This window comes from Gopherus flavomarginatus, chromosome 6 (assembly GCF_025201925.1).
Source record: "Gopherus flavomarginatus isolate rGopFla2 chromosome 6, rGopFla2.mat.asm, whole genome shotgun sequence".
Taxonomy (NCBI): Eukaryota; Metazoa; Chordata; order Testudines; family Testudinidae; genus Gopherus; species Gopherus flavomarginatus.
In genome coordinates this window covers 25,899,421-25,924,543 of record NC_066622.1, presented here as the reverse complement: position 1 = coordinate 25,924,543, position 25,123 = coordinate 25,899,421, and the positions used below count along the sequence as shown (strand labels likewise).

The following is a 25,123-nucleotide window of genomic DNA, read 5'->3' as shown; positions in this document are numbered from 1 at the left end:
GTCATAGTGTTAGCCTGAGAAATTTAGCATTGTGCTAAGGGACCATATGTACATCCAGCAATAGAAATTTGGAGTTGTTAATTACTAGTACACCTCTAACCCAATATAATGCTGTCCTCAGGAGCCAAAAAATCTTACCGCGTTATAGGTGAAACCACGTTATATTGAACTTGTTTTGATCCGCCGGAGCGCACAGCCCCGCTCCCCCTGAGTGCTGCTTTACCGCATTATATCTGAATTCATGTTATATCGGGTGGCGTTATATTGGGGTAGAGGTGTACTCAACTAGGGACTATTAGGACTACTAGGATATAGTGATAGCCATTCACTCATTTAAAAAAGAAGCACCTGTAACACTGGACGGAAAAGGAAAGAGTGATCAGTGTAAGATAAGGTTACACACTATTAGTAAACTTGATCTATAATGTGAACTAAATGCAGATTACAATGCATAGATCAGACAGAACCAGAGGGCTAGTCTAGTTTATTCAAAAGATCGTTGCAGAAGAGAATGAGCAGTTTTTGTCTATGAAATGTCACACATGCATCTGGTGTTGTATAAATAATCTGGTATATTATAACCTAAATAATTAATAATTCTAGGCTGTACAAGAAAAAGTTGTAAAGTCCTCAGCAGTGCTTTTATGTGAAACACTGTGAAAATATTGTAGTTTATGCAGAGATTCCATGTGTTACTTGCTCCCTAAACTACAGGTCATGATTTTTTCTGCTTTGATAGTGGTGTTTTACTTTTCAATAATTTGCTTTTACTGGACCTCAGTGACATGTTTAAGTGATATACACATCTTCCACCAGTTGATACAGTGTTAGCACTTTCTTCCTTAGAAATCAAGTATATCAAACCCCAAAATATGTAGTTTTATGCCAGTCTAAGAAGAAATCCAGAGAGGACTGCAGCTGTTGTGCTATCGGGTGTCAGGCCTTAGAGGCCTTGATTTTAAATAATGCCTGTGTGTTTGTTTATGGGCTTGTGTGCTAACAATCAGCTTCACTTAGATCGATAAGACAAAGTGCCTTTCAGGAGTTGCCCTAAAAAAACTCAGCATTCTAATCCTATAAAATGTTTCACAGCATGAGCAGTGTTTCATACAGGAAAACAGTCTACTGGTTCAGGGATTGAAATAATGAACTCTGGTTTACATTTCCAGGAAATGTGCCAGTACAAGGATTCTGGTTTTCCTCTACTGATCAGATTAGCGCACTGCAGTTTAAATGGTCTCTCCTGAGAGACAATAAGAGACCATTTCAGCAAGGATGCAGTACTCTTACTGGTACAGAAAAGGGAGACTCCTATCAGTGTTTCAGAGAAGCTTTTTCATGGAAGGATAGATGATAATTATCTGTCAAAATCCAGAAAAGGATTTTTCAGACCTCTCAGATCTTTGGCTATTCTGGCAGACATAGTAAAGTTCGTATATAAAAACTGAAATCTGGACCTACAGTCTATGAATATTTTATAAACAATCTACCAAGTCAACATCATGATGCTACAATTTCCAAGCAATTCCCAGGAAGAGAGAAAGAATATGTACAGCAAAGGCTTGGAAAACTTTGTGGGTATTACTGACCTAGTAGCCAGTCAGTCAGACTATTTCAGTTTTCTGTGTGTTCCTACATACATTATATAAGCTATTACTAAATGGTCAATTACAAGCCCAATTTATGGGATTGTTGCTTCTTTTCCAAAAAGAATGAGGACACAAAGTGATTGTATGTTTCTCAGTCTACTCTTGTTTGATCTAGGAAAGGTATGCATTTTTAATATCTAGCTCACCCACTTGTTTAATCTTTTCAAGCCCAAAGAATATACTTACATTTGTAGTTTTAACAGCATGTGCCCATTGTATAGGGGACACTGGACACATCCACAACAATTAAAACAATGTAAGCCAATAAGAATGCCATTTCCAGTAGCCAGGCAACATTGTAAACACGTCAGATCAACAGAAACCTGCCACAATGTCACTACAATACTGTACCTAATTCCTTTAAACACAAATATTCTTGGGCAACAGCCTAAGTAAACAGAAGAGCATCCTATTATCCCCTGAAGGTTAATTAACTTGGGTTCTGGTGAACCAACAAGGGAAACAAGCTCAAGGCTTGTAGAGCCTCCATTGAGGAGGCTCTACCTCCAGTTCTCAAACATTTGAATTTAGGGAGTATTATGTAATGCAACTACTGAACTAAGACAATAGGAGGGTACACAGAAAGACAGTGGCAGACTCTTAGGTAGCTAGGACCTAGACCACACAAGGCTTTATCCATTAAACATCAATATCTGAACAGCATTTGGAACCATGCAGACCACAGATATAATGTTCTCAGTAATGCTCATGGTGCTGCAGAGGCCCCTACATTGTACACTAACTGAAACTGAAAGGTGGTCATCAAGAGTAGCAGTGAAAAATGAAATGTGAAGCCCATCTTGTACAGCAGAGCTATTCCTCAGTATCATTTGGAGACTGTTCTCAGATCAGTGAAATCACAGTTGACCATATCTATGTAATTCTCAATGGCTTGCACAAATTTCAAACAACAAATGTGTAATATAGGGAAAAGCCAGAGTTAATTAATGTGTGCTCTAGTCTAACATGTTCATGCATGAGCCAACAGGTGACTGATTAAGGTGTTTTTGTTTTTTTGAGAAATCTTCCATATGAACTACAATATCAAGCAAAATTTCATGACATCATGAAGATAAAATAATCTACATAGGAATAAAGTTAAATATTTTATGCAAAGATTATATTAAAGAGTGAGAGATTGTACAACTAGATTATATGTTAAGTATTTCCAAGCAGTGTAAAAGCTGGTATGTCTGACATTTATACAGCTACCAAAAATGGCAAAGAACATTGATTTTGACTTTAATTATGTACTGTACATAGCTCCTCAGAGTGTACAACATAAGGAATATTCTTAGATCACTATGATGTTAGGCCCCTATGCTACAAGGGATCTCTGCGGGGGCTGCTTACACAGTCAGAAGTTTCCATCTTCACAGATCCCTATGGAGATCAGAACCTTAAATTGTGAATCCTTGCAGCAGGAACCAGTCCTATTTAATTAGCCTGGTGCCACAGAAACCATCATCATACCAAACTACTATTTCTTAATACAGAAACTAGGAGTACAGTGCTATGTCTCAATCAATACACCATATTACAGTCACCCTGAAAGATCTCCAAAAACCTTACAAACCATTTAATATACAGAACAGATTGAATGAAGTAAAGTCTGAGGTAAGGAGCAGTTTCCCACTAAACCACAGTATATGATGTCAATGGATATTTAACATCTAGGCAAAACAAGCCTTGAGTTTTAAGTCTGTATCTGAAAGATACCTGCGCAAATGGTTCCAGAGAGATTAGCCATTCCAAAACATATGCTTAGACCACTAACCCATCTGATTTCTATAAATTAAGTAGCTATTGCATGTCACTTACATTTTTTTAACCAAAAAAGACAAGTTGATTAGATGGCACACAATAGGCTAGTACAGTAGTCTTACACTTTTGGAGCACGGAATCCAATTTTTTCTAAGCCAAAAGTGAAGTTGAGTTTGGTAGTTTTATGCTACTCCATATTTATCGGCCAAACAAAGGTACTAAATTATTTGTTAAAGCAAGTCTCTGCTCCAGAGAAGTGTCCCCCTTACTGTGGTTCAGAAATAAAGTTACTGGACAGAACTATGTGGGAAAGACTGGTTGTGTTTGGCTCATGTCAGTGTGACATGCTTTGGGGTTCAGCCTAAATCAGTAAGGCATTGTATCAATGCTGTCCTGTAATGCTGGGTGCTTCTGTGTTTTGCTGCTTTGGCTGAGAGCTCTGATGCCAACAGCCTCTTTACAGCACAATGATCTCACTCTGGATTGCACAAGACAGGTTACTCCTTGCAGGAGGACCTCAACAACCTTTCCAGGCTTGAGATCGCCCCAGAAATGTCTCTGCCATGTTCAGCCCCTCTGATTATAGAATGCACAAAATCTTATCAAGTTAGCTGCTCTTTTAAAGAGACATTACACAACAGTTTATTAACTTAGCTGGGGTTGACAAACCCTCCACTTCATTTAAACCACTGAGCTAGTTTATGGTAAAAGTAAAACAACTTTATTAGCAAAAGGACATAGGTTTAAGTGATATCATGTAGAAAGAATAAAGGTAGAAATGGTTAAAAACAAAGAAAAGTAAAACATGCTTCTAAGACTCTTTGTTAAGTCAGATTTTAGTCTTTTGTTCAAAGAAAATTTTCTCACTGCAATCCCTTCTTCCAGTATGGCTGGCCAGTTGTTAGCCAGGACCCAAAAGAGAGCTCACAGCACTTGGTTAGCTTAGGTGCTCTCTCCCCCTCTTTACAGTCCAGTAAACCTTTGAAACATATTCTTCAGAAGTGTATCCCAGATAAAGTTTGTTTACTGTGCTGGGTGTAGACACCATGCTGTCTAGTGTAAATGCCAACCTGGCTTCTCCCCCACTTGTGATTTTTTACAATGCAAATTATTTTTATGTAATCTCTTGTACAAATGAATAGCCCACTGTTCTTGGCCACAACTGGCTTAAGATGCTGGTCCCTTTCCTTTGCCTGGAAAAACTTGTTTATCAACTTTCCTGGATATGCCTGGTTTAAACACATTTTAGATATTTCAGGCACATCTGTATAATTCTTTGTAGGTTAACTGTACATACATGACTCAAGAATATTGATGATCAATGAGTTATTAGTTTTCCAGTGATATATTGCATGCCACCTTTTGGATATATATGACCACACAATGTGTGAGGTGCACTGAGCATGCTAGGTCTGACAAGAGTGGCTGACACAGAGTAGTGAAACACCCAGTGGGACTCCATGCTCCACCAGTGCTATCAGTCACTCAATTTCACAAGTATTAAATTAATCCAGAACACTTGCAAAAAGAAAATTACAACTACACGTTGCTCTAAAAATGTAGTACTGTAATGGGGTCAGCACCCACCTCTCCCAAGCAGCCCCGTTTCCAATCAGGAGTAAGCCTGCTTTTCTTTCAATTTTTACAACAGGTGGCACCCACCTCTTGTGAGTGCCCCCAGATGATAGTTCTTTCAGTGGGTCTTCAGTGACTCCACCCTCCAGCTGAGTCGAACTGTCTGTAGATGGAACAAACAAACAAACCCCTTCCAGGGTATACAGTGTTTACCTTCCCACCAAGGCTTCCTCCCTGGAGACACTGCCCTCCTGTAACAGTCCAACAGGGGCCCATCATGAAACCCTCAGTTGGCATGTCCTTTATGGAATCGCTCCCTGAGCTCAGTCGTTAACCAAACCAGTGGGACCCATCACTGTACCCTTGCCTGGTCTGGCTAGGTTCTGGGCTCAGGCCTTGCTTAATCCCCTCAGCCATCCAGGAGCAACTTCTTAGCTCCCCTGGTCTTCAGCATCCTGCCATGGGCTCAGTCTTGCCAATATTGAGCTGTCTACAGTCCTGCTGCTCTTCCAGCCAGCCAGGAGCCCAGACTTCCCTCTTCTAGCTCCGGGCAGCAACTGAATGCACTGTCTCTGCTATTCCTTTTCATAGGGCCCTTCTGGCCACTGATTGACTGCTTTTTCTACATCCACTCTAGGCTGCCTGGAGGACTTCTCCTCTGTTCTTTTCTGGGGAGAGGTGAGGCAGGGCCACGTGGCCTCCAGCAGGGGGCTTCCAGACCTAGTCCAACCCATCACAAGTAGGAAGAGATGATTTTGTCACCTTGTGCTAATAAAAAGCATTTAAGAAGCCAGGATATTGAGCAATGGCACAGAAATCTGAAAACTAAACCTAAATATGTAAATCTGGAAAGCACAATCTCCAAGCTATACAAACAATGTTTTCTTTTTTTGTTTTTGTTTCTTTAAAGTACAGTGGAAAAAAGGGGAAAAACAGTGAAAGCTGATTTCAGCCTTAGGAAGAAAACTGGAAAATAGAATGTTGAAGGTTTAATTTTTTTTTTTACCTGATCGTTGCCAACACATTCCAGTAGCCTTTAGGCAGAAATGCAGAATGTGTGATTAAACAGAAATATTTTGAAAAGTCTACACCCAGAAGCTGATTTACTGTCTTCCTGATACGCTGGTATTCTGACTGCTTAGCACATTAAAATCCCAAATCTGCTTTGTATAGCTATTTTTGAAAGATTAAATGAATAAAAATAAATCTGTGTATATTACTGATTCTTAATTCTTCTCTTTATTAAGAATTGTGCCTCTCTAAGGACAATCGGGGCTGTGTAAAGGACACTTTTCATTTACAGTAACAAGACCTAAATCAACAATTCTCTACTTGTTTTTGGTCTGTCTTTTGGCTGTGTTGAATAATAACTAGCCAAGCACTAGTAGCAAAGATTCAGTCTCTCTCTCGTCTTTCTTGGATTGCTGCTGGCAGAACAAAATTAAAAACATGCTGGATAAATTTCAATCTCAAGTGATTCAAGTTTGGGTCAGTTTTTCACTTTGATCTGTTTCTTCCTCCCCTGCCCTCCGCCTTATAGAGCAGCATTAATCAAATCTAGACTATAAGCTTCCTAATTAGAGTCTGAGAGAAAATATCTAGTAGGGTGGTGGTGTTTTTTATTTTGTTTTTTTCTTTCATGTTGGTAATTTATAGGAGAAAAATAACCAAAACAAATATGTTACTGTGAAGGTATTCACATGATAGGAATTCCAAGTGACTAAGCACGAAGCTATTAAAAGGTACACCAGGGATCAGCAGCCTGCGGCACGCAAGTCGATTTTTACTGGCACACTGCTGCCAGCCAGGGTCTCGGCTGCCAGCCTCCCTCAGCCTGCTGCTGGCCTAAGTGAACGGAACCTCCGGCCGGCAGCAGGCTGAGCAGGGCCAGCGGACAGGACTCTGGCTAGTGGGAGCCGGCGAACGGAACCCCAGACTGGCAGCAGTTCATCAGAGTAAGTTACCATTCCAAAATGACTAGTATAAATTAATCAAACTAAAGGTGCATGCACATATCCACATGAAACCCTCCACCACATACATATATATATATATATATATATATATATATATATATATATATATATATATATATATATATATGAAGGCATTATCTTTTGACTGCATCAGTTTCCCTCTGCCCATTACAACTCGTCCCTGGAGTAATCTTAAGTTAATTCCACCTTTGGAAAAGGAAAGAAAATTTCCCTCCAGCAGGTCAGTTTAAACACAGTTGTGGCCGTTTGAAGCTGCTCAGAGTTTGGAATGTAGAAAAAAGTCCTGGCAGTGATGTTAGTAGGTAGAAAGCAGATAGGTTACAAGATAAAATTTAGAATTCCAAATATAATACTTCACATTTTACACTACTGAGCACTTGATTAAAAGCATTGGTGGCTTAGAAATGGGAATAAAATATGATTATAGGATAAATAGTTAAAATCAAATTACCATTTAAAAAAAAACAACAACAACAAAAGTGTCTTAAAATTTCACGGGCTGAGGCTCTTTTAATTAGGCCCTAATCCTGCAAATGACAAGCACAGAGCAATGGAAGTCTACATGGAAGTAACTAAGTATCTACCTTCGACAGTGCGCAAGATCAGGACCTAATTTTTGATCATTCATTCAGACAGTTTTCTAAAGACTGGCTTTGAAATGACTTTCATCTGTATCGCTTATGTAGGGGCAGAAAACACAAAGAATATTGCTGGCTGAAACTAGTGGAAATTTCTCTTGCACCAAAAATCCTGAAAAAAGTTGTTTTTGAAACACAGCCATGAAATATACTCCAGCAACATGCAGCTGTGAAACCAACAAGAGTATCTGTTTCAGTCAGCAGCTGCTGGGACTTCCAGGGTTTGTGGCTCCAGGGCAACTCTGTTATGTGGACTACACTAGAGCTTCCAGACTATGGGCTAGCTGGCTCCCTGGGCTGCCTGACTCCTGAGTGAGCAACATGACAATAGGCATGCCTAGGGAGCCAGCTGATCTGGGAGTCTGAAAGCCATGGGGTCCCCAGTCTCCATGGTAGGGCACATGTCCCCATAGCAAGATGAGTGCATCGGTCTACTTAGGCTGAGGAACATACTCCTAAATACAGTGTAGACATACCCTTGTCAGGGCTTCCAGAACTGCTAGGCTCCCAGTTCTGCAGCTGGGAGCTTGAAAGCTCTGAGAGCCTTGTGGGTTGTCAGGGTCCCAGCTCCACTGCAGGGAGTCTGCTAATCCTGGAAACCCTGGCATGGTGGGACTGACCCAGAGACACAGACATTGAAAACCTGGGCTCCCAAACAGCCCACCAGGCAAGCTGGTCGAGAACCAAGTGTCTTTCCACTGGAACTTTGCCTGCGATTCAATGAAAATTCTTCAAACCAGACTCATTTTCATGAGACATTTCAGGTTTGACTAACCAGCATTTCCCAACAATGGAACATTTCCAATCAGCTCTAACAATTACTTGGTTTTTGTAGCAAAAGATGCCTGACCCAAACCCAGGGGTCAAAGTTTAAATAGGAGTCTCCACTGGCTTCCAAGCTCTTCCGTGCTTACTATTCCAAAGTGCTACATTCTTACCTAGAAGTCCATTTCAATTGTGCTGGAATGGGGGAGGCAATTCCTCTATACACATACTGCTGCGTAAACACATATGCACTTAATAAAGCACTTTGGGATCCTTTGGAATGAAAGATGTTTCTTTTTAATGTGAATATACTCTGTGAAACAATCCTGCACTGGGAGGGAAAAGGACAAGATGACCTAATGGGTCTTTTCTATCTAACTGCTCTGATTATAGTGAAAAGTCCTGAGAAGTTAAAGGATAGCTGAACCTGACAACATTACACATTTACAGAGGTAACTGTGCATACACACAGAATTTATCCATGCAGAGATAATAGAAGGCTACTTGTAAAAATGGCCAGATTTCGTACATAGAAAGTCCTTTCAGGTTTGACCTCCTGCAGCTCAGAACTAATGATGGCCCACTGAGAAAATTACCAAGAGTTTCATGCTTCTCCACCCTTCTCACACACCCAACAATGCAAACTAATTACTAACCATGGTGGTCCCTCACTAGGGAATTTAGAAGGTGTGGTAAGGCAGGATAAAATGGCCCCTTTCACAAGCTACATTTATAATAAAGAAGTTGGATGGAGTTGGCTTAATATACACACTTTGGGAGTGTGTGCAGGGGGTGAGGGGACTGGCTTGATTTACTAATTTAGATTTTAAACTGCGTGTGTCACGTTCTGTTCCAGATTATGACGATGAACACAAATACAACTGCCCTTTGCTTCATTTTTATATTAAAAGTTTGACTTTATAGAGAGGGAATGAATGGGAACTGCCTGTAAGGTATTTAAGAGAGAGTAAGTGTTTGTAATTTAGATAGTTATGTTAAATTATAGACTCAGGTATCCAGTCTTTATGGGAGGAGGCAGAAGCTCTCCACTGAGCTCCCCTGTTGTCTGAGCAGCTAAAGAGTGGTATTTTCTCCACAGGAAATCCGTGCCTCTAGCCCTGAAGGGTCTGGTCTACACTACGCGTTTAAACCGATTTTAGCAGCGTTAAACCAATTTAACGCTGTACCCGTTCACACAACGAGGCCCTTTATATCGATATAAAGGGCTCTTTAAATCGGTTTCTGTAATCCTCCTCAACGAGAGGAGTAGTGCTAAAATCAGTATTACCATATCGGATTAGGGTCAGTGTGGCCGCAAATCGACGGTATTGGCCTTCGGGCGGTATCCCACAGTGCTCCACTGTAACTGCTCTGGACAGCAATCTGAACTCGGATGCAGTGGCCAGGTAGACAGGAAAAGCCCCGCGAACTTTTGAACTGCATTTCCTGTTTGCCTAGCGTGGAGCTCTGATCAGCACGGGTGACGAGGCAGTCCCAAATCCAAAAAGAGCTCCAGCATGGACTGTACGGGAGATACTGGATCTGACCGCTGTACGGGGAGACAAATCTGTTCTATCAGAGCTCCGTTACAGAAGACGAAATGCCAAAGCATTTGAAAAAACTCTCCAGGCTATGATACAGAGTCCACAGCACAGTGCTATGTGACAAGCGTAACGGAAAGCCAAAGAATCAAATGGACGCTCATGGAGGGAGGGAGGGGGTACCGAGGATTCCAGCTATCCCACAGTCCCCACAATCTCCAAAAATCATTTGCATTCTTGGCTGAGCTCCCAATGCCGGAGGGTCAAACACATTGTCCGGGGTGGTTCAGGGTCTATCTCGTCAATTTACCCCCCCCCCCGTGATAGAAAAGAGGGAAAAATCGTTTCTTGACTTTTTTATATGTCACCCTATGTCTACTGCATGCTGCTGGTAGACACAGTGCTGCAGCAGTAAACAGTAGCATCCTCTCTCCACTCCTCCCTGGTGGCAAATGGTACAGTGCAGAAGGACTGATAGCCATCCTCGTCATGAGCCCGTGAGTGCTCCTGACTGGCCTCAGGTGAGGCCGGCAGGGGGCGCCTGGGTAAAAATAGGAATGATTCCCGGTCATTCCCAGTAGATGGTACAGAACGGCTAGTAACCGTCATCATAGCAACTGGGGGCTGAGCTCCATCAGCCCCCTCCCTTTCATGTGTAAAGAAAAGATTCTGTACTGCCTGGACTATCATAGCAGTGGGATGCTGGCCTCCTCTCCCCCACACCGCTTAATGTCCTGCCTGGACTATCATAGCAGCTGGAGGCTGCCTCCCCCTCATTTTATCTCAGTAACAAATCAGTGTTTCTTATTCCTGCATTCTTTATTACTTCATCACACAAATGGAGAGGACACTGCCACGGTAGCCCAGGAAGGTTTGGGGAGGAGGGAAGCAATGGGTGGGGTTGTTGCAGGGACACCCCCTAGAATGGCATGCAGCTCATCATTTCTGCGGGATCTGACACGGAGCGGCTGTGCTTTCTGGTCCTCTGATACACTGGTTCTCTAGTACACTTGCCCCATATTCTAGGCAGGACTGACTCTATTTTTAGATACAACATAAAGGAGGGATTGACTCAGGGAGTCATTCCCATTTTTGTCTTTGCGCCCCCGGCCGACCTCAGCCAGGGGCACCCATGACAGCAGCAGACAGTACAGAACGACAGATAACCATCATCTCATTGCCGATTTACAATGGCGCAGCAGACGGTACAGAACGACTGATAACCATCTCTGCTGTCATGCAAAGACAAATGAATGCTGCTGTGTAGCGCTGGAGTATCGCCTCTGTCAGCAGCATCCAGTACACATACGGTGACAGTAAAAAAAAGGCTGAACGGGCTCCATGGTTGCCGTGCTATGGCGTCTGCCAGGGCAATCCAGGGAAAAACGGAGCGAAATGATTGTCTGCCGTTGCTTTCACGGAGGAAGGAATGAGTGACGACATTTACCCGGAATCACCCGTGACACTGTTTTTGCACCGTCATGCACTGGGGTCTCAACCCAGGATTCCAATGGGTGGGAGAGACTGCGGGAACTATGGGATAGCTATGGGATAGCTACCCACAGTGCAACGCTCCAGAAATCAATGCTAGCCTCTGACCATGGACGCACACCACCGAATTAATGTGCTTAGTGTGGCCGCATGCACTCGACTTTATACAATCTGTTTTACAAAACCAGTTTACGTAAAATCGGAATAATCCCATAGTGTAGACATACCCTAGCTCTCAACCTTTCCAGACTACTGTACCCCTTTCAAGAATGATTTATCTTGTGTACTCCCAAGTTTCACTTCACTTAAAAACTTAACAAATCAAACATAAAAATACAGAAGTTTCACAGCACACTATTATTGAAAAATTGCTTACTTTCTCATTTTTACCATATAATTATAAAATAAATCAATTGGAATAAAAACATTGTACTTATGTTTCAGTGTATAGTATACAGAGCAGTATAAAAAAGTAATTGTATGAAATTTTAGTTTGTACTGACTTCGCTAGTACTTTGTATATACCTGTTGTAAAATTAGGCTAATATATAGATGAGTTTATGTACCTTCTGGAAGACCTCTGAGTACTCCCAGGGCTACAAGTAATCCTGGTTGAGAACCCCTGCTCTAGCCCAAGATATTTATATTAAGATACCAGAATAGCGATCCTCAGAGACTTTGCTACTATATGTGAATGTATAGGCTTTGGTGTGTATGGGCAGGGGGCAAATGAAGAAGGGATTAAAAAAATCAGGAGAAGAAATCACTGTTCATTAGTCCATATTGTTTATTAAAGTCTTCCAGAAAGAAAGTTAAATGTAAGAGGGAGCATGATCTAGTGGATAGAGCACAAGACTAGGATTCTGAAGTGGGCTCTGTTCTGAGCTCTACTACAGTTCTGTCGTGTAACACTGCCCAAGTCACTTCCTCACTCTGAGCCTCTGTTCCCCCTTTCATCCTTTGCCTATCTTGTCCACTAGATTGCCTCTTTGGGGCAGGAACTATTGTTTTCTATGGGCCTGTATAGTGCCTAGCACAATAGGGCCCAAATTTCTGTTGGGGCCTCTAAGTACTACTTAATATAAACAACAATAGCAATAACAGACATTGAGTTACAGTAAGGACAGTAGGGACACTGGGCCTGATCCTACTTCCATTGAAATTAATGGCAGAACTCCTATTCCCTTCATTATTGCCGGGTCACATCCCTAATTAATATTTTATTTGCTTAACTGCACTAATTATAAAGCATGTTATAGCTTTCAGTGTTCAGAGATTCAGTTGACTTTTGCTGCCTATTAATCTTTGCTTCTTAGTACAATCCTCTCTTAGTCTTGTGAAGTTCTCACGAATTACTGAAGACCAACCAACCCTTCATCAAGATTTTATTATTTTTATAAACTTTATTTCAGAGTGTGTTATTACCTTGTACTCCAGGCAGCTGGTATACTCAAAATGCAAATAAAATAAAATATTCTGATACTTCTAAAATATAGCATCAGCTTTTTGCTTAGTTTCCTGATCAGAAGCTAAAAAAAGAAAGCCCAACCCATGAATTATTTCATAACAATAGTCCACTATTATTTCTTGTAATAAATACTTTTGTTGCCAATCTGAAATTAGGTATACAAAGAACATCCAAGTTTCCTGAGTTTAACTACTTTGAATACAAGCCCAAAAGTTAACTTTATTTTTTTATATTTTCCTGAGCCTGGCCTTTCCTTTGCCAGATTACAGCCAAAGCAAATGCCAGCAGCATTTCCCCACCCTGAGTTAATAGCTCAAGTTATTTTGGCCTAGTTTGAGCAAGGATTATAAAATGTTCACCTCCCTTTTCAATGTGGACCATCTTTTTCCTCATATAACTTTTTTATACACACCTAAATATAGAGGTATGGTGTGTATGTTTTGTTTCTTTAACTTTTTTTTATTGGAGAAACTTGTATAAGATAGGGACACAAGTAACACATTCATAAGGATGAAATATAAAGTAATTCACATTAATGTGTTTTCTCATTAAGGGCTTGATTCAAAAGCCCATTCAAGTCAATGGAAAACTTCCCATTGACTTTAATGGGCTCAAGGTCACAACCCATACTAAACGGATTCACACTATGTATTTCCACTATGAACAAAAATCTCAAACTACAAACTGGTCCACAATCAGACACAAATGAGGGCAATCTGAGATGTAAGCCTTCAGTCATGAGCACTCATGAAACTAAGGCTATAGCTACACTACAGCTTAAATTGACATAACTTATGTTGCTCTGGGGTGTGAATTAGCCACCCCCTGAGTCACATAATTTATGCTGATTTAAGCCCCAGTGTGGACAGTGCTATGTCAATGGGAGAGCTTCTCCTGCCGACATAGCTACTGCCACTTGCACACCAATGCAGCTGTGCCACTGTAAACTCTCTAGTGTAGCTGCTCTAAGCCAACAGGAGAGAACTCTCCCATTGGTTTAATTACTGCAGCCCCCGCAAGTGGTGGTAACTATAACATAGCGCTGTCCACACCAGCACTGAAGTCGGCATAAGTTATGTCAGTCAGGGCTGTGGCTAATTCACATCCCTGAGCAACATAATTTATGTCAACTTAAGCTGTAGTGTAGCCATAGCCTAAGTACTTTTCTTGTACCCAGCAATGCTCCCATAGTTCTGATAATCTGGGATGGGAGATCCCTATGCTTGCTCTTGAAAGCAGGTTTCCATGGGGCAATGCAGTGCCTTCCCATTTGAATCATCACTGAATGAGCATTTGGTATGGACTATTTTATTTGTGACGCTCAATTAACCCCTTTTTAAAAGAACTGACTATCTCCATGTGATATGAGCTAATAAAAAGCAGACAAAATCAGGAAGAAAATACCAACCAAGCAATCTCTTATATTTTACTGGAGGTGAAGCTAAAAATAATACTTGTAAATTTGGCATCACATCAAGTAATAGAAGTTTCCTTGCAAAGATCAGATAATGTATCAGATAATGTATAACAATGGAACTATTGTACAGCCAGTCCCCATTGTTTTAGCTTTATATGATCATAGTAAAGGTTTCCTAAAAGCTTAACAATAGGACAGAACTACATCTTCTTTTATGTTCAATAATATATTTCCTTTATCCCTTAACATTCAGCAACAAAACAAACACTACAAATTAAAAATGAGAGATGATAGTAAGACTAACACCACCACCAACTCTCATCTCCTCCTTGGTCTTTCAGCTTCTACCCTTGTATTTGCCCATCACAGCTTGATGGCAAAAGAATTTATTAGTATAGGCCAGTTTAAGTTCCTTGACCAAGAATCAGAGGTGTGGGGAAGTAGGTTCCAGAGATTCTTTATCTTTCACCAATCCTTAGAAGTTATGAGGTTTGCTTCTTTCGGAGGGCAAATTGCATGAAATTACCCATAGAACAGTAATTTTAATACAAGATTGTCAAGGTATGTTTCCCACTTTGAACTTAACGTCCAGAAAGTGGGGACCTGCATGTATCTTTCTAAGCTTAATTCCTTGCTTAGATCTGATAGCGCTGCCACCAACCAGAAATTTCAGGGTCTGGTACACTCCCTGTCCCCCAAAACCTTCCCTGGGGGACCCAAGACCCAAACCCCTTGGGTCTTAAAAACAGAGAGAAATAAACCATTCCCCCTCCTTCCCCCTCCCAGATTTTCCCCTCCCTGGGTTACCCTGAGAGATACACTGATCCAAACTCCTTGGATCTTAAAACAGAGAGAAATTAACCTTCTCCCCACCTCCTTTTCCCCCCACCAATCCCCTGGTGAGTTCAGACCCAATCCCTGGGGTCTTAAACAAGGGAAAAAATCAATCAGGTTCTTAAAAAAGAAAGCTTTTAATTAAAGAAAGAAAAAGTAAAAATTATCTCTGTAAAACCAGGATGAAGAATGTTTACAGGGTCTTCAGCTTATATAGACTAGAGGGACTCCCTCCCCCCTAGCCTAAGATACAAGTTACAGCAAACAGAGGTAACAATATCCTTCCAGCTAAATACACATTCACAAGTTAAGAAAACAAACATAAGCCTAATTCGCCTTTTCTAGCTAGTACTTACTATTTTGAATATGGGAGACTGTTTCAGAAAGATTGGAGAAAAACCTGGTTGCACATCTGGCCCCTCTTAGCCCCAAGAGAGAACAAACAACAAAACAAACAGCACAAACAAAGATTTCCCTCCACCAAGATTTGAAAGTATCTTGTCTCCCGATTGGTCCTCCGGTCAGGTGTTAGCCAGGTTCACTGAGCTTCTTAACCCTTTACAGGTAAAAGAGACATTAACCCTTAACTATCTGTTTATAGACTCATAGACTCATAGACTCTAGGACTGGAAGGGACCTCGAGAGGTCATCGAGTCCAGTCCCCTGCCCTCATGGCAGGACCAAATACTGTCTAGACCATCCCTAATAGATATTTATCTAACCTACTCTTAAATATCTCCAGAGATGGAGATTCCACAACTTCCCTAGGCAATCTATTCCAGTGTTTAACTACCCTGACAGTTAGGAACTTTTTCCTAATGTCCAACCTAAATCTCCCTTGCTGCAGTTTAAGTCTATTGCTTCTTGTTCTATCATTGGAGGCTAAGGTGAACAAGTTTTCTCCCTCCTCCTGATGACACCCTTTTAGATACCTGAAAACTGCTATCATGTCCCCTCTCAGTCTTCTCTTTTCCAAACTAAACAAACCCAATTTCTTCAGCCTTCCTTCATAGGTCATGTTCTCAAGACCTTTAAGCATTCTTGTTGCTCTTCTCTGGACCCTCTCCAATTTCTCCACATCTTTCTTGAAATGCGGTGCCCAGAACTGGACACAATACTCCAGTTGAGGCCTAACCAGCGCAGAGTAAAGCGGAAGAATGACTTCTCGTGTTTTGTTTACAACACACCTGTTAATGCATCCCAGAATCACGTTTGCTTTTTTTGCAACAGTATCACACTGTTGACTCATATTAAGCTTGTGGTCTACTATGACCCCTAGATCTCTTTCTGCCATACTCCTTCCTAGACAGTCTCTTCCCATTTGTTCCTTCCTAAGTGGAGCACTTTGCATTTATCTTTATTGAACTTCATCCTGTTTACCTCAGACCATTTCTCCAATTTGTCCAGATCATTTTGAATTTTGACCCTGTCCTCCAAAGCAGTTGCAATCCCTCCCAGTTTGGTATCGTCCGCAAACTTAATAAGCGTACTTTCTATGCCAACATCTAAATCGTTGATGAAGATATTGAACAGAGCCGGTCCCAAAACAGACCCCTGCGGAACCCCACTTGTTATACCTTTCCAGCAGGATTGGGAGCCATTAATAACTACTCTCTGAGTACGGTTATCCAGCCAGTTATGCACCCACCTTATAGTAGACAAAGATTAAATAAAAAGAGAGAGAAAATTGTATTAAAATAAAATAAAATAGTTTGCTTAATGTGTAAATTTATGCTTCTCATAAGCTAAACTAGATAAAGCATTCTCAGATTAGTTACAGAGAGAAAAGGTAAAGTACAACTTGGTAAAGGTAAAGGTAAAGGTAAAAAATAGCTTGTATCTCCAGAAAGCAATCCCCTATCTGATCCCTGTGATCAGCCTGTCAGCACTATTCTGCTGTCCAGAAAGAGATGAAATGTCTTATTTCCTCACTTAACATCCTTTAAGCCCTCAGTACTGATCCAGGGGAACTAGCCCCACTTTCCAAACCAGTCCTCTCCAGTTACCTATGCACATAGAAGGGTTTGCTAGCCAGTTTCAGGGTCCACCTTCCAGGAGATGTTCCACTGAACATGATTAGTGGCTGTCTTTCAAAGGCTTAACAACCTGCTTCACTTTTCATCTTTCAGACTTCCTTGGCTGATTGTTTCTAGTTGTTATGAGGTCTCATGGTCAATTCCTTTAAGCAATTATTTCCTTTGCCAAGAAATATGGACTGTGAGTAGGTCCTCAAACCTTCCATCATAGATAGCTTAGTTTCTTAACAGCATAGATGGCAATTAAGCAAAACTGCCATTAAGGTAAAATTTCAAATAGATTACATATGAAACAAAAATCACTCATAACATTACTTAACCTTAAAACAATAATAATAAGTACATCTTCACCACTTTGACCCACATAAAAATGAGCGGTTCTACATATATTTACAAATTCAGCTATTGAATTCCTGCCACAAAGTTTGACACTAAAATATGAGTTTAAAACTATTCATTAAGCTAGAAAATATCACTACTTTTGCTTGCCAATCAAATTCTGGGAAGGGTGGGAGCACATCTTGGCTTCAGGATAAGGAAGTTGAGAGGAAATGTGAGGTTTATCACTAGAATAATCTGTCACACAATTTAATCTCCCTCTAAAAGATTATAACAATATATATTTTAAATGATCATATGCTAATATTATGCTATTTTTTACAATATTTACAATGATGGTAAATGGTTTGTTTTGACAAAATGTGCCAACTTTAATATGGTTCTAATTTTCTAGGCACCTCCGTGACTTAGCACACCCTACATTTACAACTGATTTTTTAAGTCAAACCTTTTTATTACCAAAGTACACTTCATTTATTCGTACTATTCCACATATGGACTTTTCACCTTGAGAAATAAACCAAGACAAGATTCTATAGACAAATACTTTGGAACACATTCTAACTTCATAATACAGACTTACAATTCAGCATTTTTTGCTGATGAAAAATAGTAATAATGCTTGGAATACACAGTTTGTATCTTCAAAGCCCTGTACAAACATAAGCTTATTAATCCTCACAAAACCACTGTAATGTAGGTAAGTAAGTGTGATGGATCTTAGTAAATGGCTGCAGGGTAGAGTGAGAGAAATGGAAAAACTTAAAAATTAACCAAAAGCCATGAATTCTCTTGTTTTCATTATGAAGGTTAAACAGTAGGCCTATCCTAGTAGCAGAATGCCTTTATTTGTGGAAGCAGTTAGAATCACTTTCTCACTTAGTTAAAAAAGTCCTTTTCATTCCAAGAATACAGCCATAGAATTCTTGGAAATATGCTATTCTAGTGTTAGACAAATTCTTATGCCTAAATTTTGCATGTCATAACACATCTTTCGTAACATATGGCCAGATTAATTTCCATTTTGAAAACAAATATGCTCCAAATATTCCACTATTAAATTATCATATACCTCGCCAGAGCGCTACATAATGGAACAGAGACAATACCATGAATTATCATCCCATATTCTCCCTGTGTGCTAGTCAGCAAGGCTTTTGAGCATCTTAATGAGGAAAATTATCAAAGGGCTCATAACAACGCTTCAAAAGAATTATGCAAACTAAAATAAGAGCTGATTAATCAGTTGGGCTTAAATGCTAATGACCTGGCCAAAAATAATGCAGAGTCATGACGTATCATTCAGATTTTATGGATTATATAACATGCAAAACGCTAATGTGCCATTTGAACTATGTTTAAAAGGCATTTCTAACATATAAAAAAAGTTTGGCTAATTGGCAGGAATGCAGATAGCAAGCAAAATCCTTTCAGGGGTGATTTTGATTAGTAATTAATATGTTAAGCTGGCTTGTGAGATTCCCTATACTATCTGGCTTTGTTTAACTCAGTCACTGCCCAAATAATTTCTTGAAATATTTCCATTTCCAGTCCAAGATAAAACTCGGATTTAAGCTTTGTCTAAAATGGGGATTTCAGTCACCAGCTCAGCTACATTTTGTATAGTTGCAATGGTGCAAACATCTATACTGAAATCTTGGCCTCACTGAAGTCAATGCAAATTTTGCCATTAACTTCAGTGAGACCAAGATTTTACCTCTAGTAGAGATGAGCTGCACCAGCATTAACTGTGATTTGAACTGTTCCAATGTACCCCAGTTTCAAGTGTTTGGTACCAGGAAAAATTAAGGACCTAATGAACTCCCAGTGACGTCAACGGAAGCCTTTCCATCATTTCATTCCTATCTAGAACTGCTACTATAGGATGAAGGAGAAAAGTCTCTATCATACACACAGGGCTGGCTCCAGTGTTTTTGCCGCCCCAAGCGGCGAAGAGGAAAAAAAAAAAAGCAAGCCGCAATCAGCGGCACTTTGGCGGCTGCTCTACCATGCTGCTTCATTCTAGGGACTGATGGACCCGCTGCCGAAGTGCAACCGAAGACCCGGACGTGCTGCCCCCTTCCATGCGCCGCCCCAAGCACCAGCTTGCTGTGCTGGTGCCTGGAGCCGGCCCTGCATACATAGAAGCATGAAGCAGAAAGAGGGAGATAAAAGGAGAAGCAAGAATGAAAATATGATGTTCCTTTGGTTGCAGGTTACAGTTTCCTGATAATAATGACATTGCCTTTATTTGTTCCTACAGTGATACTTATTGGGTAGAAGTTTGATGCCACTAAGATGCTCATAATATACTTGTAGCATTCCAGATATCGTAAGGGAAAAGTAAGCAGCGTGCTAAACAAGAAAAGGAAGGAAAGAGAGTAAAGGAGGGCACGTGCATGGCAATGTGTAAGAATGATCACTAACCTTTAGGTACTCTTTAGAACCCATTGTCTGACATAAATGTTTTCAGACTTATCTCAGAACTCTGTGAAATCAATTCACAATCTTCATAGCACCTTAAATTATAACATAACATGGAGTGAAACAGGTAGTCTGGAATTTCCAAAGGGGCCTAAAGGAGTTAGACACCTCATTGCCACTGAAAGGCAATGAGAATTGGGTATATAATTCCCCTAGACCTCTTTGAAAATCCCAGTCATAGTATTCATGGATAAGAGGTGCATGGCTGAAGGATAGCTTTATAGTGGAGAATGAAATCTACTTATAGTCTGGAAGAGAAATGCAGGTATCTTGTTACACAGTGTTCACAGAAATCTGGTAACTTTATTTTAGTACAAATGTGTAAAGACTGGTTGCTTCTGATCATTACTGCTTTCTCTTTAATGAATAAAATCTGGCATTCAGCCACCTCTGTCAGAACTAAAGAAATATACCCCCAAAAATTCTTTCAAACTTACCCAGCTAAGAACATGTCTGCTTTGTTAGCTCAGGAAGCTACATTTATTTTACTGTGTGTTATCTAACAACAGATGTGTATTAAAATGTTACATTGCAGGATTTATTAACCACATCAGAGGAATAAGCCAAACAGCTGAAATAAGAAGGTACAAAGGCCTTTGTGAACATGAGCAGTCCCCCTGATCTCTATGAAACTAAATCACCTGTCTGATATTACTAGCACATATGGAAAAGATGATCACTAGGCAACAGATCCATATATAATCTTATACCTTTCAGCAGTACAGTGCAGCCATTTCACCCTACTGTATTTAGCATAACCTTTGCATTCTTTTCATTGTTGTTCATTTAAATATTTACATTATAAATATGTCTAACTATATATGCAGCCTTGTACACCATTTTCCCAAGATTGTTTTAAAAAATGAATAAATATTTTTACTACTTAAATTAAAAGCAAATCCATATTTTTTCTATACAGCTTCTTTTATGATGACTTTTTTCCATCTATCTCGACAACGCTGACATCAGTGTTTTTAGCTGCAAATTCTTTTAACTAAATCAATCTACCTTCTAACATATTTCAATTAGAGATACACTAACTGAGGGGCCATCATAAGTGTAATCAATAAATCATGTGTCAGTTTTGGGTCTTAATTCTATATTTCAGTCTCCAGACTGTTATAAAGTGAGTGTGTGTGAGGGTTTTGTTGTTGCACTGTTTCCCTTCCATAATGCTGATTGATCTGAGTTGTTTTTTTCGGTTCATAGTAACTGTGAGAAACTCAGTTTGTGATTAACTGTGAGAAAGGCATATTCCCACCAAAAGGCATATTCCCACCAAAAGGAGAAAATCAGAACAGGGAAATCAACAGAACCTATATCCCCACCCCCCACAGTTAAATACCACCTGATGCCACTTTTGACATGTAGAGATCAAAAACTTTCAGTTAGTGGGTCACATCCAGGTCATTTCAGTAGAAACTGTAAGTTTTCAGTGAGTAACCCACAAGACAAGAATTTCATAAAAATTAGCAACATCCAGGAATTTGAAAAGAAGCAGCAAAAATCCTAGCTAATTGTGACAAAAATAGTATTGGATATATTGTGTGATGTTTTAATATTCACCTGCTAAAACCAGAGGCTAAAGTCCAAACTGAAAAATTTCAGTGTCATTTTCTGATCCTGGCCATGATATGTATTCATTGCTATAAATACCTCTGCTAGTACATTTTAAATTGCCAATATACAAGTTTAGAGGTCAAAAGTCTTTGAAAGTTAAAGGTAACTATAGAAAACTGATTTAGATGTCGTACTATTCCATATTTCTTCTAGTCATCAATGAACAGCATGCCTGCCTGGTGGCTATTACCAGTGGAAGTAATTTAACTAACTGATAAGTCTGAAACAAAACAAAAAATCTTACAATTTTTATGGAGTTAATTAGAATATTCAAAATAATAAAGAGAGACTCTTCTATAAAAAGTATATTTATTTGCTTTTTCGTTTTTAAGATTCCTGGTTTGAGTTTTGTGAAATATTTATATTTTTCTTAAGATTACATTCTGTGTAGATACAACCCATTGTTTCTTATGTCATGCACTCATCTCCTTAAAGGGTACAGAATTCTTTGCCTTTCTCACTGGAAGCTTTTAATGATGTCTTTCAGGAAGCATACATCTGTTTTTTAAAACAGCTCCTCCCTAAACCTGCTAAGGTTGGCTCCTAAAATATATCAGGAAATAACCGGAAGTGCTGGAGGAGGAAGGAAGGAAAAGAGATCATTTAAGATAGCTTGCTTAATTAAACCTAAAACTTGTTACTTCCTCCTGTCGAACTAAGTCATGTACATACCATTAGCTCATTCACACCTGGCAAAAAGGGTGGCTTTGTATCGATGCAGGGATTGTATTTGTATTTCAGCTGCCTCCTCTAAGGCCACGTCCACACTACAGAGTAAAATCGAAATTAATAAAATCGATTTTATAAAACAGGTTTTATAAAATCGATTTTACGCGTCCACACTAGGGCACATTACTTCGATGGTGTGCGTCCATGGTCCCAGGCTACCATCGATTTCCGGAGCGGTGCACTCTGGGTAGCTCAGTAAAAGAATGGGACCAATAACTTCGATTTCCGTCCACACTAACCCTAAATCGATATAGTAATATCGATTTTAGGGTTACTCCTCTCGTTGAGCAGGAGTATAGAAATCGATTTTAAGACCCCTTAAAATCGATTTTAAGTGCCTTGTAGTGTGGAGGGGTACAGCGTTAAATCGATTTAACGCTGTAGTGTGGACCAGGCCTAAGTGGGAATTTGAACATAGTGGCTACAAAACAGATGCAAAAAAATATAAAAATTATATCACTATAGCAAAACCAGATGTAACTCCAACAAAGGAGTGATGCCAGTAGTGATGGTCCCTCAATCACCTTGGGTTTCTCAGTCTCAATGAGCCATTCCCTGAGCAAACAGATGTAATAATAAATAGGCATCCAGTCTGACTAGGACTTGCTTTTGGGCATTGTCAGACATTTCTGGTTTTACATTTACTTTCAATAATCTGTCTAAAGCCTTGTGATTCATGCATATGTTCCTAACAGTCTGAGCTGGAATCACTCAGTATACAGAATCAACATTTCAACTACTAATTCAGCTGGAATGTCAGGGTCATGAATCCAGTCAAGCCTATGTACTCAGTGACTCATCACAGGAGTCTCATTTCTACTGCCTTTTTTCTTGATCAGCTTTTAGTAGTGAGTACCAGTCAAATTCTCACAGATAAGACCAGGTACATAACTATCATATTTTGAAGAATGATAGCTTCCATCGTGCCAGATTTCCACACACCATGCACCATTCCTTAGGTCTCTTAATATAGCTAATATTTTGGAAAAGGTTACATCAAGTATCTTTAGAAGAGGAAATGAAGGATGAACTAATTAATTTGACTGATAATTCTTTTGTTTGCTGGGATGATACATTACAACAGAATTCTGGAGAGGAAGTTGTTCGTTCTTAGTGACACTTTTCTTTTTATTATTATTCACAATAGAAAGGCACCTATCACCATCTTGAAATCTATAGTGAGGATATTTAATAGGACAATTGTTACATTATTGGGTTTTAAATTAAATTCCATCATTCTTGTTGTACATGCTGGAGCACTGATAGGCTGCAAGCTCAGAGTTCTGCTCATCTTAGTATAATTTCTTCTATTGGACAGTTCTTGCACTGTTGGTATAGGCTAAAAAGACATTCTGTAATGTCCTATTTCTGGAACATTTCCTTCAATTTTTTTTAAAACAGTCTCAGCTCTCACAAGACTATTTCTAAAATCCTGAAAACTGTACACATTTATTTCAAGATTCTCAATGTGACTTACAGATCTCTCCTGTTTTAAGAGATCTGGTCTTCGGTCTTGCGATGTTAATCATGTTTACACCATTTCACTTGAGGTGAGCCTCCCTTTCAGCTCCTCAAGGAGAATGCCTAACAAAATCATTTTAGTCTCCAAAGCTTTTTACAAATATTAATTCTCAGAACACCCATTTAAGAAGATAAGCAGTGTGTCCATTTTATAGAAGGGGAAATTGAAAGCAGGTTAAAAGTACCTAGCCCAAAGTTATGGACGAAACCACTATCAGAACCAGGATTGTAACTCGGGAGTTCTTGGCTCTTAGTCCTATGTTAACCATAGACCAGCATCTCTCTTCCTAGAAAACTCAGTGAACCCCACTCCACTCACCTCTTTTGAGTAGACCAATATCATGGCTGTTAACGTCTTCTAATTGCAGATTGTGGCCAATGCTCTCCATTGAAACCTGAGTACATATTCCTCCATATCCTGGAGCATTAAAGCATGCTCAGAGATGAATGCATATATTAAAAAAACCCCAAACATAACAAACGCCTATGGGCAAGGTAGTCCTTACATCTTGTGCATTTCCCCCGCCACCAACCATCAGCCAACAGAAGGTGTGCTTCTTTGAACACAATAACATTTGTGAGGACCTCAAGGTCCAACATAGTACCAACACAATAATTCTCCACAGGTCTCAAAGACCTTGCACTCTGATACATGTGTGCTCTAAGGAAAACCAGGAAAAATTCTGAGCCATTTCAGGTTTGCTGGAGATTAATTTGTATAAGCAACTTCCAGCATAATGCTGGAATTTCCTATCTAGAGAGTATCACGTAACTCAGAATATTGTTCCTCATTTCCGTAAGGCTGGAGGAAATTGTATTGTGAAAGCTTCAGGTGATTAAAGACAGCTTTTCTTCCATTTAGAAAGGTGAGCATTTAGGCAGATTGTCTGAGAACTGAAGTACATCAATACAGAAGTTTCTTTTACAAGGTCGACAGTCAAATGATACAGTTTTGCTAACTCGTAACAGCTTATTCTAAGAAAGCCAAAAATATATTTAGCCCTTGTATCCTGTATGAGAGTCAGAAAAAGAAACTGACAAACAAACTTACCACAGCTTACCCAAGTTAGTATAGTAAAAGAAAGTTAAAGGGTCTTTTCTTCAGCATAAATCTACATTTTGTCCTTATTTAAGACTAGTTAGGATAAGTAATGAATTCTACACCTGGCACTGTTGTAGCCACGTTGGTCCCAAGATATGAGAGCGACAAGGTGGATGAGGTAATATCTTCTATTGGACCAACTTCTGTTGGTGG

At 39.8% G+C, this 25,123-nt stretch overlaps 1 protein-coding gene across 3 annotated transcripts in view; it reads right to left on the bottom strand.

Annotated features, from left to right (window-relative positions):
• The window catches only part of ARHGEF3 (Rho guanine nucleotide exchange factor 3), a 256,694-nt gene that overhangs the window by 60,053 nt on the left and 171,518 nt on the right, over positions 1-25,123 (bottom strand). The window lies entirely within an intron of this gene.